This window comes from Chionomys nivalis, chromosome 22, assembly GCF_950005125.1.
Source record: "Chionomys nivalis chromosome 22, mChiNiv1.1, whole genome shotgun sequence".
NCBI classification, from domain to species: Eukaryota; Metazoa; Chordata; class Mammalia; order Rodentia; family Cricetidae; genus Chionomys; species Chionomys nivalis.
Genome location: NC_080107.1, coordinates 31,581,675 through 31,600,160, shown reverse-complemented (window position 1 = coordinate 31,600,160; position 18,486 = coordinate 31,581,675).

Here is an 18,486-nt window from a genome sequence, read left to right as displayed (position 1 = left end):
TTCTGATTCCCACTCACTTTTATTAACCTTAGGAATATCACAGGTTTAAATAAGTATTTTTCTAAAGTATTGAAAATTAATCATCCAGGAAGAAGAGAACTCCCTGGAGCTGTGAAATTGATCCCACACAGGAAGTGGACAGGATAGCTGGTTAATCACTTCAGCTGGGCCTGGAACGAGATTGGGTGAGAAGGTGAAGTCAGTCAGGTGTCAGGGTTTCCTGTGTGATTCCACATGAATGCTCTCAGGAGTAATGGCTGCGAGCCATCAAGTTCTGTCAAGTGGAGGGGGTTTTCTATTGTGATCAGATACTTGCCTTGCCTTCACTCTTAAAAGCTGTTAAACAACAACGGGGTGATGAGCACAGAAAGATTGTTGATTTGGATGAAATTTACTTTCTAATAATAGCTAAACAAAATATCTAAAGAGACAAACACTTTGTGCACTTTTTATAGATAATACATTTTAAAATTTAGATGTGTGTCTTTATTTTAGAATACCCACAAAGGTTAGGAAACCAGTGAGGTACCACAGGAGAGAGGGGTCTCCCAAGGAAGTAGGATAGAATATAGAGTTATAAAGGGAGAAAGTGGAAATATGGAACAGGAAGGATAAAGTGGAATGGGAGAAGGGAAGACGGATACAGGAGGGACTATGGGGAGCGATAAAACTTTAAACACCTTTCGAAAAAGCCATGAGGAAACCCTACCACTGTGTCAACTTCCTAAAATATGTACTTATATATATTTTAAATTCTATATGGAATTTGAAATGGATTTACCCTAAAATTAGGAGACAATACCCCAACTAAAAAACATATGCTACTAAATAAAACTCCTCATACAATGTATTGTTGTCTTTTTTTTTCTTTCAGTTGTTAGTCAGTGGGTTCCCATAGACCTCCCAAACATTATAGGCGAATGTCAATGCATGGGTTACCCTCAAGAATTTGCTAAGAGTCTATTGGTAAAAATATCACATACTTGAATAATAGAATGTGGAGAAATCTATCTCGTATTCAACTGGAAGCTTTATCCCTACTGGCTAGCATTTGTAATGCTGGAAGATGCTTTGTATACTATTGGAGGAGAACATTAATCATTACTCTTACTTAGATATGAATGTTAAAAGCTACAATAACAACCTGCCTGCCAAGATATGCCTATTGGAACAATGATTTGGGATTGGATTCCCCTCTGTATGCTGTGAATATGTTTTTGTTTTTTTTTTTTGTGCCATTGGTTAATAAAGAAGCTGACTTTGGCCAATAGCTTAAAAGAATAGTGTCAGGCAGAAAATCAGAACAGAGATGTAGAGAGAGAGAAAGCAGACTCAAAGAGACACCATGTAGCCACTGAAGGAGGCAGATGTTGACTGGAACTACTGGTAAACCTTGAGCTTTGTGGTAATACACAGAATAATAGAAATGGTTTAATTTAAGATGTAAGGCCGGGTGGTGGTGGTGCACGCCTTTAATCCCAGTACTCAGAAGACAGAGGCAAGTGGATCTCTGTGAGTGGCAATGCGAGTTACAACCATTATTTGATTGGGTTTGCAGCTTGCTCCACAGAATGGAACCCACATCTAACATTTGATACTATCAGGTGGCCGCAAGAACCTATGTCCAGCTAGATCTTAAGTTCTTGGAAACATATACTACTAATATTTTGCTGAATGGAAATAGAAATAAAAAAATTTTAATGACATTTCTATACCCATTGATCAATGTTTTTCTTCTTGTTGTAGTAGACAGCAATTAACACAGATAATCACAGCTGTTCAGCAGTGCAGAGAATAAGGGACTTTAGAATATGCAGCTCAAAGTTGGACATCTGTGTCATACTTCTGCCCTACAGGCTCGGTGATCTATGTGAAAGAAGGGATGGATAGAATGTAAGAACCCTCATTATTGTCTATGTTCTCTGGGATTGTGAACTGTAGGCTGATTTTCTATGCTTTATGTCTAAAAGTCACTTATGATGTTTGCCGTTCTGGGTTTGAGTTACCTCACTCAATATGATGTTTTCTAGATCCATCAATTTGCCTGCAAATCTCAAAATGTCATTATTATTTTTTTGCTGTGTAGTACCCAATTGTGTAAATGTACTACATTTTCCTTATCCATTCTTTGGTCAAGGGCATTTAGGTTCTGGCTATGACAATGCTGTTATGAACATTGTTGAGAGAAGTACATGGATATAATGTACACGGTAAGTAGAAAAAGACATGATCTCCTGTGTAAATTGGGAACATGGGGACCATGGGAAAGGGTAGAATGAGAGAGAAGAGGAAGGGAGGGGGCTGAGAATAATGTATAGCTCAATAAAAATAATAAAAAAATTTAAAAAGAATATGAGAACCCTAGGTGGTGGATAACTTCTGGGAAAGAGGGTTTTTTACACCAACAAGACCTATTTACAGATGAATTCACAGAGATTACGACAGTATTCATCAGACCTACATAAGATGAAACCAAACAAAAAACCCACTGAAGACAAGGAAAGGTGAATAGAGAGTCCCACCACTAGCAGGAAACTTAGTGGCATATCATTGCTTTTAGTTGGTTAGTTAGTTAGTTAGTTAGCTACTTAGTTTGTTTTCCAGTAGGGTGACACATGGTATAGTGACTACTGTCCAGGGGAGGATACATGCCAGGTGTAATCAGACAAAACAAATCAGACTAGTTGTGGTTTATTTTTAAAGAGAGAGAGAGAGAGAAAGAAAGAAAGAAATGGGCACTGGGAAAGCATAAAGTTGGATAGCTGGGTGTGTTAGGAGGTGAAGGAGGTATTTGGGAGGAGTTGGGGTAGGGAGATGAATATGACCAAAATGCATTATATGAAATTCTGGAAGAATACATAGAATCATTATTGTAAAGATAATTGGATATTTTTGTGACATACCAATATGAATTTATATTCATAGGATGGTATAACAGAAAGTCACAAAATAATCTGAACAATTCTCAAAATAATATCTTTACCTATTTGATGAGGTTTGGGGAAAGGTAGGAAATAATTCATCAGAGTAACTTAGTGGGTTATAGTACAATATTGCAAACAATAAAAAAAATAAAGTAAAGTAAGTTCTTAACTTAAAAAAAGAAAATGCAACAGCTTTCACATATGCCTTGAAAAGACAAAGCTTCCCTCAGTGATGACAATTATATTTAACATAATGAAGTTGAAGTGCATAAGTCAAGTCATTTAGTGCCTGCCTCATTGCCTTGAGTCTCAGAAAAGATGTGGACTTTGAACTTGAAAGCTATTGAGACTGGTAAAGACTGTGGGATATTTTTACCTCACAGGAAGCTCAGTTTGCAAGAAGCCTGTAGGACCCAGGGAATAGAATTTAGAGGTTTGAATGAAAATGGCACCATAGGCTTATATATATATATATATATATATATATATATATATATATATATATATATATTTGTTTGTTAGATCCCAGTTAGAACTGTTTCAGAAGGATTAAGGGGTGTGGCTTCATTGGAGAGGTGTGTCACTAGGTTGGGCTTTGAGGTTTCATATGACTTATTGTTCCTAGTCTTTCTCTTACTGACTGCCTCTTCATCGAGGATCCTGTTGTGAACTTTCAGCTGTTCCAACCAGCATACAAGTTTTCTCCATCACAGTCTCTAAACCTCCAAAACTATAAGTTTTATCAAATAACTTCTTTTACAAGTTACCTTGTTCAAGGAGTTTTGTCATAGCCATAGAAAAATAAGACTGCCCTTCAGGGCTCGCAAATTTTATTACAGTCTCAGACATGAATGTTCATTCATAAACTTTCTTATGCTTGAGCTTTGAGAAATAAAGAAAGTCAAGACTAAAGGAAAAGGGACTGAAGAGCTGGCTCAGAGGTTAAGAGCACTGATTTTTCTTCAAGAGGTCCCGAGTTCAATTCCCAACAATCATATGGTAGCTCACAACAATCTATAATGAGATTCGATACCCTCTTTTAGTGTGCAGGCAAACATGGAGACAGAACACTTTATACATGATAAATAAAATAAATTTAAAAAAAGACCAAAGTAGCAATGCATGAAATATTGTTAGAAATACAAAAATAGCAGCCTTCCCTTATTGTTTGGGAGTATAGTGGTAAAACTACTTAGGAAAAAAAAGCAGTTCTTTTCATATCAATTTTACACCAGACTCTAATAATACATAGAACAGGGTCATTAAGCCCAATAAAAACACAACAGACACTTAATCATTTAGTAGGACTGACTTCTTGCATGATCCTATCTCATTAAAAATTTCAATATTGCTTTTAATAGCACCTTTGTGGTTTAAAAGAGGGGGTAATGCCTGGCGACTCAGATGATCAAGGGCATGGCACAGTGCTGTATTTAACAGTCACACCAATAAGTAGATGAATGAAAGTCTGGATGAATGGTTTCATGGGATTCAGAAGTTGTTTTTGAAGTTTATTGTGTTTGAGTTTTTCTGTCATAATATTTCTGATTAAAGTTCCAAGAGGCTGTGGTTTTGCTGAGTGTTATTATGAAGGCTTGCATTTGGTTTTGTTTCTTTGACCAAAATGTTGTAGATTTTTGCTTTATTTTTATTGTTTTTTAAATTTTTCTGTTTTTTTTTCTTTTCTTTTTTTTTTTTTGTTGTTGTTCATTTGACTCCATTTTGTAATTAGACCTTTTCCAGGTATGTTCAGCACTTTATAGTACCAACCTCAATCTTTGCCATACTGACAGGGAGGCATTGCCTGCTTGCACAGAAGGAGGAAGCACTTAGTGCAGTACCTACAAACATATGAAGCAGGGTCTCTGAGCAGCAGGCTCCAACCTTTCACTTGCCTACTCAGAAGCTAGGACACCACATTTTGAAGATGAAGGGTTTAATTTTCAAAGACTTTCATAACTCCCAGGCATCTTTGTTAATGATTTGCCCGAACCACCTCATGACTTTGAATAAAACTTTTAGCATAACAGAAATGCAGAAGAAAATATTTAAAATTACCAATAAGCAAAATAATATCTATGTGTGATGGTACATAAGAATTAATACAGACTAAGAAAAGGGATACAATGTTGACACAATATTGCAGTTATTAAAACTGTTTGAATTAACATTTGCTGCTGCACAGACCAGGTTTATTACTCTCCTGCCTTGTAAGGAAAGATCAGTCAAAAAGGTAAGAGTACAGTGATTCATTTGAAATGAAAATCCTTCAGATCCTAGTATCATACCTGAGACATTAATAGGTTAATTTCCAAATTAGTCCTTTCTCTTTCTCTCTAAGCTTGTCTGTTTATAGTGTACGAATGTTTTTATTGCAATGTGCTCAAATTTTGTGCTATTCAGCACAGTATTTTGCTTATTGATAAATAAAAGATAATATTTTTCACACCTAGAATGGGAGTAAAGCCAACAGTCAAACCTTACCCACACTTTGTTCTGACACTTTCTTTGTTCATTCAGAATTCTCCTGGGAGAAACTTAAAGTACAGTGGCCAGCACAGCAGTTGTAACTAATGGACTGGTGACCATGGATCCTTTACAGCATAAGCCCTTTAGTTCCAGTATTCTACCCACATCGCATTTCTGTAGAGGAATGGCCATTCAGAGAAGATAGTATCAGACAGGATCTGTCGTACATCCAATTCTAAACAAACAACAACAACAAAAAAACATTCTGGCTAAATGATGTATAATTTCATCTGAAATCAAGATACAGCAAATTCAACATGCCAGTGTGTGCATGGTTAACATACATATGCATTTTACATATAAATATATGCAGATGAAACATCTGTAGACACTGTCTTTATGAATGTATTTTTTTGCCTGAAATTGATGTCCTCTTGAAAAACTTGTAACTGCTTAGCCAGTCCCCACCCACAATGAATTAACTGCTATTTGAACTCCTTAAAAAATTTCAAACTTATTTTATGTTTGTGGGGATTTTGCTTGTGTCAATGTATGTCCCACAAAATAAAATGATCAGAGACAACAACTTGTTTTTGTTGTTGTTGTTGTTGTTATTTGGTCAAAAAATTTTAGAAGGAAGAAAGAGAATGGTTTGTTTTTCTCTGCTTCAAACTATTTGATGTCCTAGGAGAGAAATCTTGAAAACTAAGTGCTAGAGGAGTAACTTGAAGGTTCGCTCATGGCGGTGACTAATCTGTGTCATCTGGACACACTGGCTGATAGTTGTGGAGGGTTTTTATTTACAACATTGGAGTACCTCCTATTGGAAGTAAGGCAGCAATTGCCTTTTAGGACTCAACATTAGAAATCACACAATAGTATGTATATACATGACTTCTGCATTTTCAGGGGAGAGCAAATCTAGCATGGTTTTTAATGAGCAATGAGACTCTCACTGTATAATATGGGAGATCCTACTTGGACCATTGAAAACTAGAATGTGATTTTCAGTAACATACTTCACACTAAGCAGAAACAGGTTTGTTCAGATAACATTCATAGATCTCGTAAAGAAGAGGAACTTAAACTCTTTAAGGGATATTGTAGTAGGGTAAACTCAAACAAAATTATAAAATTTTAATGAAATTATATGGTAATCTTTGTCTGGAGATCAGATAAAATTCAAGTTTGGGGCATGAAAATGACAATCATATTATGCTCCTAAAATATCTATCCTTTTTACTTTGCATGTATGTATATATGTATGCATGGATGTATTTATTTATTATCTAATATGCATATGGGATAACATGTTTTAGTGCATGTTTGAGAAGATCAGAGGGCAACTTGAGATAAGGAACTCTCTTCTTAACTGTTCCGATTGCCAGGTTAATCAGCATATGCTTTTATTATTTTAGCCATATTGCTGGTCCCAGATTTATCCTGTTCAGGACCTGCTTGCAAAAAACCACAACAGAAATAAAAGTGAGCAAATGAAAAAAGTATAGTTCAACGCAAGATGAACAACAATTTTCTCCAGTTTCTAATATAACCATGAATTATGAATAATATGCATGAATTATGAGACTAGAGTTTTACTTTTTCCAACATAAGAATAATAGGGCAGGATTTATATTGGAATGCATTGGTATTTTTCAATATTCTCTAGGGACTTGTGGATACACATAAGTTCATATCATATGTGATGCCAACAACAGACCAAAGGATTTCACGAAAGTCTAGGCTCGTGACTGGATGGGTTTATTTGGGATTATTAACAGGGACAATAGGGAAGTCAAAAGCAACTGTGTCACTGAAAAGTCTATGCAAGGTGAAGTGGTAGCAAGTGAGAGAACGTGGAGTTTCCTGTACAAGGCGTTGGCGACTTCACTGAAGAGACTTCCTCTCATTTGCCAGAGTGTCCTCTTTCCTAGTAATTGTGCACTACTTACAGAATCTGAAGTGCTCCTCAGTTTTATACATCTCATGAACATCCTGCTTCTTTCAAGTTTAAGGAGTTTGCTGTAGGATGTTACTTTCCACTTCTGTACAGGAAGAACTATCTCGAAGAGGAGGAGACAGCCACCCAAAGATAAGTAGCAATCTAAACAAAAATGGGTGAAGAGACAGGTTCCAAGAACTCAGTAAGCACAGGGAAAAGAAAGCAATGAAAGTACCCTCTCACTGTTGGAGATGGAAGGAGTTGACCCACCAGACAATGAAGCAGAGAGTTCTTTCCACTGTGAGTCTGAGTCACTCTCCCTGCAGAGCAGTCTTTTGCCAGTCAGTGTCACATTGTGGTGTTGCTATCTGAGGCAAAAGATGCAACTCAGTAGTGAAAATCAAGATCAAGTTCAAGCTGAAAGATGTCTCCCCCTGGATTCTAACAGCAGCAACTCATGGAAAGACTATGCCAAATTCTTATGAGCAATGTCCAGAAGGTGACAAGGACATCCACACTGAATACCTCTATTCTTTTACAGAATTAGAAAGGGGCAGGGTTCTGAATGCAAAAAATTTTATGGTGCCTCAGGAACTCAAAATTGGACCCCTCAAAGCTGGACCCAAGACTCATCCTTTCTTTCTTCCCATCTAACCAGTACCAGTGTATCCTATATGCTCACAAAGCTGAATGTCAAGTCTACTGAAAAACCATGAACTGAACTTGGCTATATTTACCCTGTCTATTCCAACATGGAGTTGTTTCCTATGCATAGCTAGAGAGCAAACCTGCTGTAAATTTGAATGTTACAGGTTAATGCTCATCTTAAATGCATATAAAAGTCACTTAAATATATCTTAAAGCCTGTTTGGCAAGGTGTGTGAATGAAATATTCAAAACTTAGCAAAAGAATATGTTTTTTTTTCCAGTTTTTCTTTCTGAGGCAGTTGTATTTTTGGAGTAGTAATAACAAATGTTTGTGGAGGAAAATCACTATGAGAGAACATGACATTCTGATAACAATGACTTTTTCCCTTCAATACATATCTTTGAAATAATCTGTGACATATGTGGTTCTTGTAACACTGACCAATTTTTAAGGACCAAGTATCATTTTCTGGATCTTTGCTTGAAACAAATTTCTTAAATTTACTACCTACACAACCAATATCTTTCAGAGGATGTTGATTTATTTATGCAAAAAGCAAGATAATAGAGAGTGGCACCCGGGAATTATTTCCTTTCTGCCCTGAGCCTTTGAATCATAGGCTCCATCATGCTGCTCAGCTGTTGATTCTGGACAGAGTCCAGAGCAGCACAGCACTGCCGAAGATGCCAGAGAGATACACCTCCCTATAGCAAACAAAACAAGACTTATCTACTCCATAAGCTCAAGAGGATAACAGAGTGATTTGTATTGCAGTTGATATGCAGAACATTCATCCTTAATTTTCAGTGTCAGTCAGGGGCACTTGTAGTTCACAAGATGGCTTATTGCTCTCCCAGGAAGTGGAAGGAAGGCAGGCTTTTAGAGAACACTTTGTGTATCATTGCTGATTGCACCCTAATGTGGTTAGGCACACAGAAATGATTTCTCCAATTAGCTTTGTTAGACTTTCTTTCCAAGCAGGTCAAGGGCAATACTAAAGAATAACAAAAACTGATTGCATGTCCCAAGGCCCATGGTGGAGCAATAGGAAACCTACTGTTCTCATTGTCCTTCAAGCATCTCTCTGCTAGCAACTGCACAGGTAATAACACTGGTGTGTTCCTCTCATTCTCTGCACTGAGAGTGTTAAGATTGCTGTGTTTTCAGAACTTGCTCTCAGCTCTGACAGGCAGTATAGTTTTGTTTTTAGTCGCTTCCTAGGACTAGGGATCCTTCCAGGTATTGCAGCTGTGCAAAAGGATGAAGTCTCGTTTTGTGGGAGAGACTTCATGAGATTGCCTTGCAGTTTCAGAATGGAGAAATTCTTGGCACTTCAGGAAGAAAGAATTTGTTCTGAATTTGTTTTGGCAGAACTTCTTCATGCCAAAAAAAAAAAAAAAAGTGCCTAGAAAGCATGATGATTGTGGCCCAAGTTGTTCCAAGCCCTGGTGCTTTGAAAGGAAATTGCAGCAATTGTTTGAAGGTGTGCACATCTGTCCAGGTTGGATGCTATGACCAGGAAGTTGATGTCTTTGTTCGGTGTGTTTTTCGTTGTCATGTAGGGAGTGAAACATCTAAGTGAATCCAAGAAGCCTTCCATTCGTGGCCAGACAGTCCTTGATTTATTTCTAAAGGGTTTATTATAGTCTTGTTTGGCAAGGGAAGAATAAGTGAATGAATACAAAAGCTAACAGAAAATACAGAGAGATATTTTAGGTTATTTTTAAATGTTTATTGTTTTAATGCTCAATTTAAAATAGAACAGCACTCCGAGAAGCTGACTTTATTACTGCTGGTAACTGAGCCACATGAAGACTGAAAACAATGATTTTTTTTAAAAAGAAAGAGTGGTAATTTAGATTTTTTTCCTGCATCTGCCGATCTAGATTACATTTTGGAGATGACTTCCTCTCTTTGTCCTGTTACTTTTTTCAGAAAACGTTGCTTCTGTACCTGTAATGCCTTCTCATGTTCACCAAAGTTCTCTAGTTTACATTATACCACAGAGCAAGCCATGCAGATATTTGGCAAATCCCAGGTATTCAAGAAATGGAAGAATGGAAGGAAATCTTTATTAGTATTTTTATGGAATATCAATAATTACATCCTGAAAAAGATACTGCTCTAGAAAGTATATCCTTTCAAGGAGGCAAAATTGATCATTCATAAATGTATAATAAATTACATATCAGATCTCCTTTATAGACAGTCTTTGTTTCCATATTTCTAAGACATTGCACATTGATGAGTTCTTGCAATGTTTGCTATTTTTTGGTGTAGGATGTCCTTCTGTCTATGTGTTGCTTTCATTGGTTAATAAAAGAACAGCTTTGGGTCTATAACAGAGCTGTAGTGGAACAGAGCAAGGCAGGGAAAACTAAATGGCGTGCTGGGAGAAAGGAGGCAGAGTGAGAGAGAAGCCATGGTTCTTCTGCCTGAGACATATGCCAGTTAGAATATTTGCTGGTAAGCCACTGCCACGTGGCAATGTAAAGATTAATAGAAATGGGTTAAATTCAGAAGTAAGAGTAGCAAATAAGAAGCTAAAGCTAATGAACCAAGCATTGTTTTAATTAATACAGTTTCTGTGTAGTTATTTTGGTTCTGGGCAGCTGGGACAAACAAGCGGGCCCTCCTTATATGATTTAAATAATTAGTAATATAAACTGTTAAACTATGAAATATTAAATTTTACTGTTAAAATGTGAAATTGGAGTTTCAAGATCCTAGCATGGACCACAAAGACAGAAATTTTTAAAAAACAGACATAAGAAAAAAAATTTAAGCAGAACAATAATTAAAAAGAAATGCAACATTTACCTCTTTAATTTTTCTGTATTCAAACTCTTCATAAATACAGTTAATTACAAGATTAATGTTGGATTAGTAATTAAGAGATATCAGGGAAAGCTCTAAGGTAAATATTACATTCTGGTCTGTCATTCTAGTCTTTTTGTAAAATATAGCATGTTTTAATTGCCAAAGATGTCAAGATTCAAAAATACACTATAGAATAATGACTTAAAATGTACAAATAAGAATGAACAGATTGCTCAATAGGTGAAATATATGCCTTATACTCCTGAGACTCATCCACAGAACATGCATAAATAATTCATTGGTGTATGTTCTTAATCCTAGGTCTGGGGAAGCAGAGACAGGCAGATCCTGGAACATACTGGTCCTGTAGCCTAGCCCAGTTGGAAATTCCAGGGCAGTGTGACCTTGTCTCAGAATACCTAGACAGAACCTGAATATGATACCCAATGGTGTTCTCGGGACTCCATCCATTTGCAGATATATTTCCATACCCATTTGTACAAACACGTAGACCTCAGTATACAGAAGTACACACACAAACACATACACACAGGTACACATAAAAAATGTAAATAAGTTTCTTTCTTTTTTTTTTTGAAAAAATTTCCGCCTCCTCCCCGCTTCCCATTTCTCTCCCCCCTTCCCACTCCTCTCCCCCCACTCCTCTCCCTCTCACCCCACTCCATTCCCCCTCTCTCTCAAGTCTGAAGAGCGGTCCGGATTCCCTGTACCTGCTAGGGGTGCACCCATCCACTGTGACAGTGGGGCTGATCTATTGGGAGCTCACCAAGGCCAGCTGGACTGGGACTGAAAAAGCATTGAATAAAACCGGATTCTCTGAACATGGCAGACAATGAGGACTGATGAGAAGCCAAGGACAATGGCACTGGGTTTTGATCCTACTGCATGAACTGGCTTTGTGGAAGCCTAGCCTGTTTGGATGCTCACCTTCCTGGACCTGGATGGAGGGGGAAGGACCTTGGACTTCCCAATAAGTTTCTTTCTTAATAATGTTAATAGTTCATTATTGAGATATACTACCTCCCATGTACTATCTTCAATATTAGGGCACCAGTGTCCATTAAACACCCATGATTTTCTGATGAAGATTAAAACATAAGCAAATGGAAAAATGGGTGTTTCCAGAATCTCTAACCTGACTGAGGCCTGAGGCAAGTCTGGCAGAAGTTCTTACAATAGAGATCAGAGTGGCAAAATAAGCCACTCTTTTCTTCTGATATCTGTCTGTTTACAGATAATGATGAAGCATTTGCAATGATGAGGCACATTGTAGAAGGGATATTGTAATGACCAGAGGTAGAGGATTTTAGTATCAACAAGAAGATGTAGAGAGAAAAGCCATGTGATATGGGCTTTTTTGTAATCCTTTACATTTTCATGACAAAGGCCACTAACTATTACATAGACAGAGACTGCTCATTCATTTCCCAGCTGCCCAGACGCAAATAATAACACAGAAACTATATTAATTGCAACACTGTTTGGCCAATAGCTTAGGCATATTTCTTGCTAACTTTTACTACTTGAATTGACCCATTTCTATTAATCTGTGTATCACCAGTGTGCTGTGGTCTACTGGTAAGGTTCTGGCTGGAGTATGACGTCTTTCTCCTTCAGCAGCTACATGGCATCTCTTTGACTCTGCCTACTCTCTTTATATATCTCTGTTCGGATTTCCCACCTGGCTTTACTCTACTAATCCATTGGCCGAAACAGCTTCTTTAATAGCCAATGGTAATAAAACCTCTTCATAGCATACAGAGAGTAATCCCACATCACTATAAAACTCTGAATATTCTTGAGCCTCTACTGGAAGACAAGGATCCATTAGTCTAAGTTGTAAAGATATGCATGGTGCAAAGCAGAACGACAGTGTTGTTTGGAAACCCCCGTGGAATAGTGGCGACCTTCTGAGAGAGGGCCACTCTCGGTTAGCATGCAATGTGTCAGATGACTAAGAGAAGAAATTTCAAAATGTTCTGGTTCTCTTTAAAGAACCCCGAAGGTAGAAGAAGAAAGATGTCAAAGAAAGGATAACGGAGAAAAACGAAATGGGATGGGACTTGGAGACAAGGAGCTTTCGAAATTATATTAGGCATTTTAAAAAAAATTCTGAGAAGTGGGAAGAAAGAAAGAGATAGCATATGGTGATTTAACAATTACCATTTGTTTCCCACAGTAGTGGGTTGTGGAGATAGATGGCAGATTTATAGCAGGTCTCGTATGCATTGTCAGAGAACTTCAACTTTATCTCTCAGGCTGTAGAAGATACGGAAAACTTTTAAACAAAGAATTGATTTGTTTTCATAGTGAGGACACACTTGCAGTTCTGTCCACAGAACTTCTGTACACCACAATATGCCTGGAGCCTTGGGCTGATGATGCTACATCAATCAGGGGCAGCAAAAAGACATCACGATTTCAACAAATCTCATCATCCCCCAAAGGCCTTAATAAGTTCCTGTCATCAAAGCCATTCCAGCAGCTGTGTTGTGTAAACAAAGTGTCTATGGCAAAATATTTCGGAGTTCAACAGTAATCCTTTCTACTTTGCAGAAGGATAAGGATTGTCAAACTTGGTATTCTTTCTCCAAGCACATATTTTTGGTAGTAGAAATCAGAGAAATCCCTGCATCTTACGGCATGGCTATATTCAAGAACAGACTGATGAATATGGATGGCACCAAAGACAGATATGGAAGAGAGTTGTGAGATCCAGATTTTCCTAGTAGGACTCCATCATGCACTCAAAATATTGGTTTATATCCAAATGAAGAAGACTTTATTCACTTCAGTAATCTAGCATTTCCAGTAATCTGCTATAATTCTGCCATCTATCTCCACACACACACACACACACATACACACACATGCACACACAGGTGTGCACAGGTCACCGTTACTGCCCTTGTAAAATTTTTTTCAACTTCATACAAGCTAAGGTCACCAGAGAAGATTGAGCCTCACTTGAGAAAAATGTCAGTAAGATTGCCCTCCATCCAAGTCTGTGGGGACATTTTCTTGATTAAAGATTGAAGGCCCAGGTCACTGTGGATCACGGTACTCCTAGGCAAGTGATTCTAGGTTGTATAGAAAAGAAGTCTAAGCAAGCTATAGGGATTAAGCCAGTAATTAGCATGCCTCTCTGGGCTCTGTTTCATTTCCTGCCTCAACTTTCCTCAGTAATGGATTGTATGCAAAATGATGAAATAAACGGTTTTATCCCCAAATTATTTTAGGTCATGATGCTTATCACAACAATAGAACACAAACTGATATGAAAAAGTGAGCTGTTGCTGTGGTAGACTTGACCATATTTGAGGGGTTATGGAAAGTCAGCAAATTCAATGACATTAAACCTTTACCTTAAGAGGACAATTGATGATGGTTAGGTGGGGCCAAAAAATAGTCAGTGATTAAGAAATGACCAACACAACTAAGGCAAAATCTCCTGGCCATTATTTCCTCAGGATGAGCAGGCAAAGGGGCCAGGCATGTATTTGTACTGGCAGCTGAAGTAGGTAATGCCTAAGAGTCTCTCAGATGGTGTTTATTTATTTTAGTCGCCTGAGAGATCACGATTGAAGGAGCTTTGGAGAGAGAGTCTGAGGTTTACTATGATGTGGAGTTGGAATTCCTGAACAGAGGTTACGATGTCATTTGTCAAAGTGCATCCTCAGTTACAGTGGCAAAATCGGGTCCCAGAAGTACCAGGACTGTGGAATGCCCACTGAGAACAGCAGAATAAGGAAGCCTAACTCGGCCCCTTCTTCAGATGCTTTCAGAATTGTGTGTATCAATTCCTCTACTTTTAGACAAGGTTTAGTCAGAATTTTCTTAGGTATGACCTCCCTTCTCTTGAGTAGGTCTTAAATCCAATTAGGCAGCTGTTAGTTGCAGCCAAATTGTAAGTGCTAGTATTAGACATTTAGAGATGTTTTGCTCTGGTCATATGTGTACAGCTGGGTAGGATCACTGATTGTTTCCTTCCTTGGCAGTTTACATAGCACTTTCTGGAATGTACAAGGGAGGAGGCTTTCTGGTCAGTTCCAGCTAAAATTCTTTCAGTACTGTGTTCAAAGTAGGTGGTGTCATCAACAATAGGGACTTTCAACTTTGGAAAGTCAACCAAGGGCAACAAAAATGGCCTATATTGTTTGAGATGGGTTTCTTGAGATGGGACTGCCCTGGCTAACAACTACAGACACACACACACACACACACACACACACACACACACAGGAAGGGGGGATTCATCAGTGCATGAGGCAGTCACAGGGAGGAAGATTACTAGCTACAGTGAATACAAGGGCAGCAGGACAGTGGCCTAGACCTTCCCTTCTTGTTCCATCAGCTTCCTGATCTACGTTCACCCGTTCTGTTCTGTGACTAGTGATTGACTTTTAAAAAATTGTGTATTTATTTATTTAGGAAGTAGATTCTTCTTTCATTCACTACATGTTAGCCACAGTTCTCTCTCCCTCCATTCCTCCCAGCTCTCGCAGCTCCCCCACCTCCGTTCTCACAGGGAGCCATTCCCTTTTACTCATTTGTTGTTTCCGGGTCTCCACTGCTCTTTTAGTTGTGAGTGGGCTGTTCTGGGCTTCCGGTTGCCTGAAAAAAGTTGAGGGTGGATAGCACTGGCTCACACTGTGTTTGGTGGAATTGGAAGGGAACTTTGGTTACCTTGGGGTTAGTACTTTTCCTTGCTTCTAATTACAAGGAACTTCATTAGTACCTTCTGTTTTGTTTTGTTTTTCCCAGAATAGGGTAGTAATGGCTCATCATTGTCCAGATGCACAGGGAACCTCTGCCACTTCCATCTACTTGTCTTATTGCTGGACTTTCTACTATTTTCCATCAACTTTTAAAAAATATATCCTGTTTCTTACTAGAAACCTGATTGGTAAAACAGAGACTTCTAAAACAATGAAAAAAAAAAAGAGTGATATGTAAGACAACATCAGAAGAATACCTAAAATTCAGACAGAAGCATTGAACCATATCCACATTTAAAAATACGAAAGAAAAGAAAAAAGTAAATAAGAATGAATGAATAAAACGCTACCAGTGAATTCTAATATGGGTCTGCCCTTCTAATAGGTGAAGCCAGCACAGACTTACAGAGAGGCCATTTTCATGAAATGAGTGGGTGCATTTCTCCAGCTATGTGAAAATGTCATCATACCATGCATCTCTATTGCATTCACTTCCAAAGGGGACTCTGAAAGCTTAGAACGAAACACAAGAGACCAGAAGCAACATGATCCATGCAAACAAATCCCATATAAAATTGAGTGCTTCCTGATGAACAGCAAACTGGAAGAAGAACAACAACAAAAAACTTTAATAACTCAAAATTGGCTTAATGCGAAATTATTAACAAGCCACAAAATGCATACTCTAATAGAATTAAGGCACACATTTTCTCTTTTTACGTTTTAATGTTTGGCTGCCAAGTCAGGACCCAGCCCTCTCTGAGATACTTGCTCAAACATTACACTTAGAAGTAAACCCAAAACTTGCTGTTTCCTTTACCGTCTAGCTTAAAGATTGAAAATTTGAAGGAATGCCTACTCTTCATACAGTAAAACACTAAAATATTTTGTGATATATGTCCTTTATGTTTATTTCTGACTTATTTTGAGTCAGTAAAGCAGTGTTGTTTTTATAAAAATTAACTATATGAAAATTGTGATCACTAACACTTGTAAAAAAAGCACAACAAATGAAGAATGATATAGGCTTACTTATCCACATATACATGCAGTCTTGCTGTTGCTTATACACATAAAACGTCATACTTTAAGTAAATTTGTTTTATAATAATTTTAGATAGTTCCATGTAAGACAATAACTCACTGTGCATATAAAACTTGAAACAATTTTATTTTATTCTATTTTCATATTTATGTAAAAATTAATTCTGTGAGTTTAAGCCTACATGGATTTTTTTAAAGACTTGCCTCTTTGCATCATTGTAATTTTATTTTATTTTATTTATTTATTTTTTTTTTTTTTTTGGTTTTTCGAGATAGGGTTTCTCTGTGGTTTTGGATCCTGTCCTGGAACTAGCTCTTGTAGACCAGGCTGGTCTTGAATTCACAGAGATCTGCCTGCCTCTGCCTCCCGAGTGCTGGGATTAAAGGCGTGAGCCACCACCGCCCGGCTCATTGTAATTTTAAATGTACTGAATTTCATAATCATATGTATTCACTTACTTCATTATTAATTAATTTAATTCTCACTCCTTAAAATAAATATTGGTATGTATTCTGAAAAATCATCATAGTGGTCCTTGCATCCCATAATAGGACCATTATTAATTGTATTATAAGAAATGAAGTATGATGTTTGTTTATCTGTTTGTACATGCATTCAACTGTGTATTACTATGTTTATGATTGTAGCCATTCTACTACTTTCCAATATTTATTACTTGGCATGTAATTATCTCCAATCTGTTGTATACAACTCTATACTATATAAGCTATCTATTTTATAATATTTGTCTCTAAATAACAAATTATATTATGAAAAAGTAGACAAGATTTTAAAGTCAAGAATGTTAAAATTCTCTTTTTCTTCCAACCACACATCTTCCTCCTCTTCTTTTATCTCCTAAATTTTCTTTTGTATGTAATTATTATTTTATAAAATAATAAATTTATTACCTATTTTTTTAAAAATGATAAAAACAAAAATCAGTGATTCATGGATGTACCGTTTGTCATAACTGCTGCACGTGGTTAGAAACATTAGAATATCTTAAACTAATTCAGGCCCAAAAGAAAAGTCACTGCATTATCTTCTCAGAACTTACTATCAGAAAATTGTTCATAGGATATTTAGCAAAATTTTACATCTCACTAAGTTTGGTATTCAATGAGATTCTTGTGAGTTAATTGAAAAAAATATTTTAACAATTTATTTATTTTAAAAATATAAGGTAATTATATCATTTACCCCTTTTTATCTCTTCCATTTAACTTCTCCCACACAATGCTTGACCTCTCAGGTTCATGGACTTTTCTTTATCTGTGTTACATTAATGATATATATTCCTAAAATCATATTTCCTTAATATAGCCCATACAATATTATACATGTATATGAGAACAGGAATGATCATGATTTAATTTGAAATCTTTTGATTGTACCTGCAGAAAACATATCCTTATTTAGTTGGATCTCTGAGACAAGACTATATATTTTAAAGAAAATAGAGTTAAAGGGAGGATATAAAAGCCCTTCGAGGCTAAAAAACCATATCAAAAAGAAAACTGTAATAACAATCCGAAGCAAAGAAAGAGAGCCACGAGAAACAGTGGTATAATTTGGAAGTAACAAGTTCAGGTCCTATAAAACACAGCCTGTCGGCAGGGGATGGAAGCTAGCAGTTGAGAGTGGTGTCAGTCACTTGTATGAATTTTTCCCATTTGCTTTTCTGTGAAGGCCTTGGCTCACAGAATGTGAAGACTGGATGTCCCCAACCAGAGTCTGATCCAGTGGTGCTGAGACAAGATTAGAATGGACACACTAAATACTTTGCAAATTTGACAGATGTTGGCTTCCCAAGCAACTAAAGTAAGCTGAGAAGTGTCACCTTTCATAAAATAGAACAGAGATGTGATACAAAGATTTCTTTATGGAATAAGAAA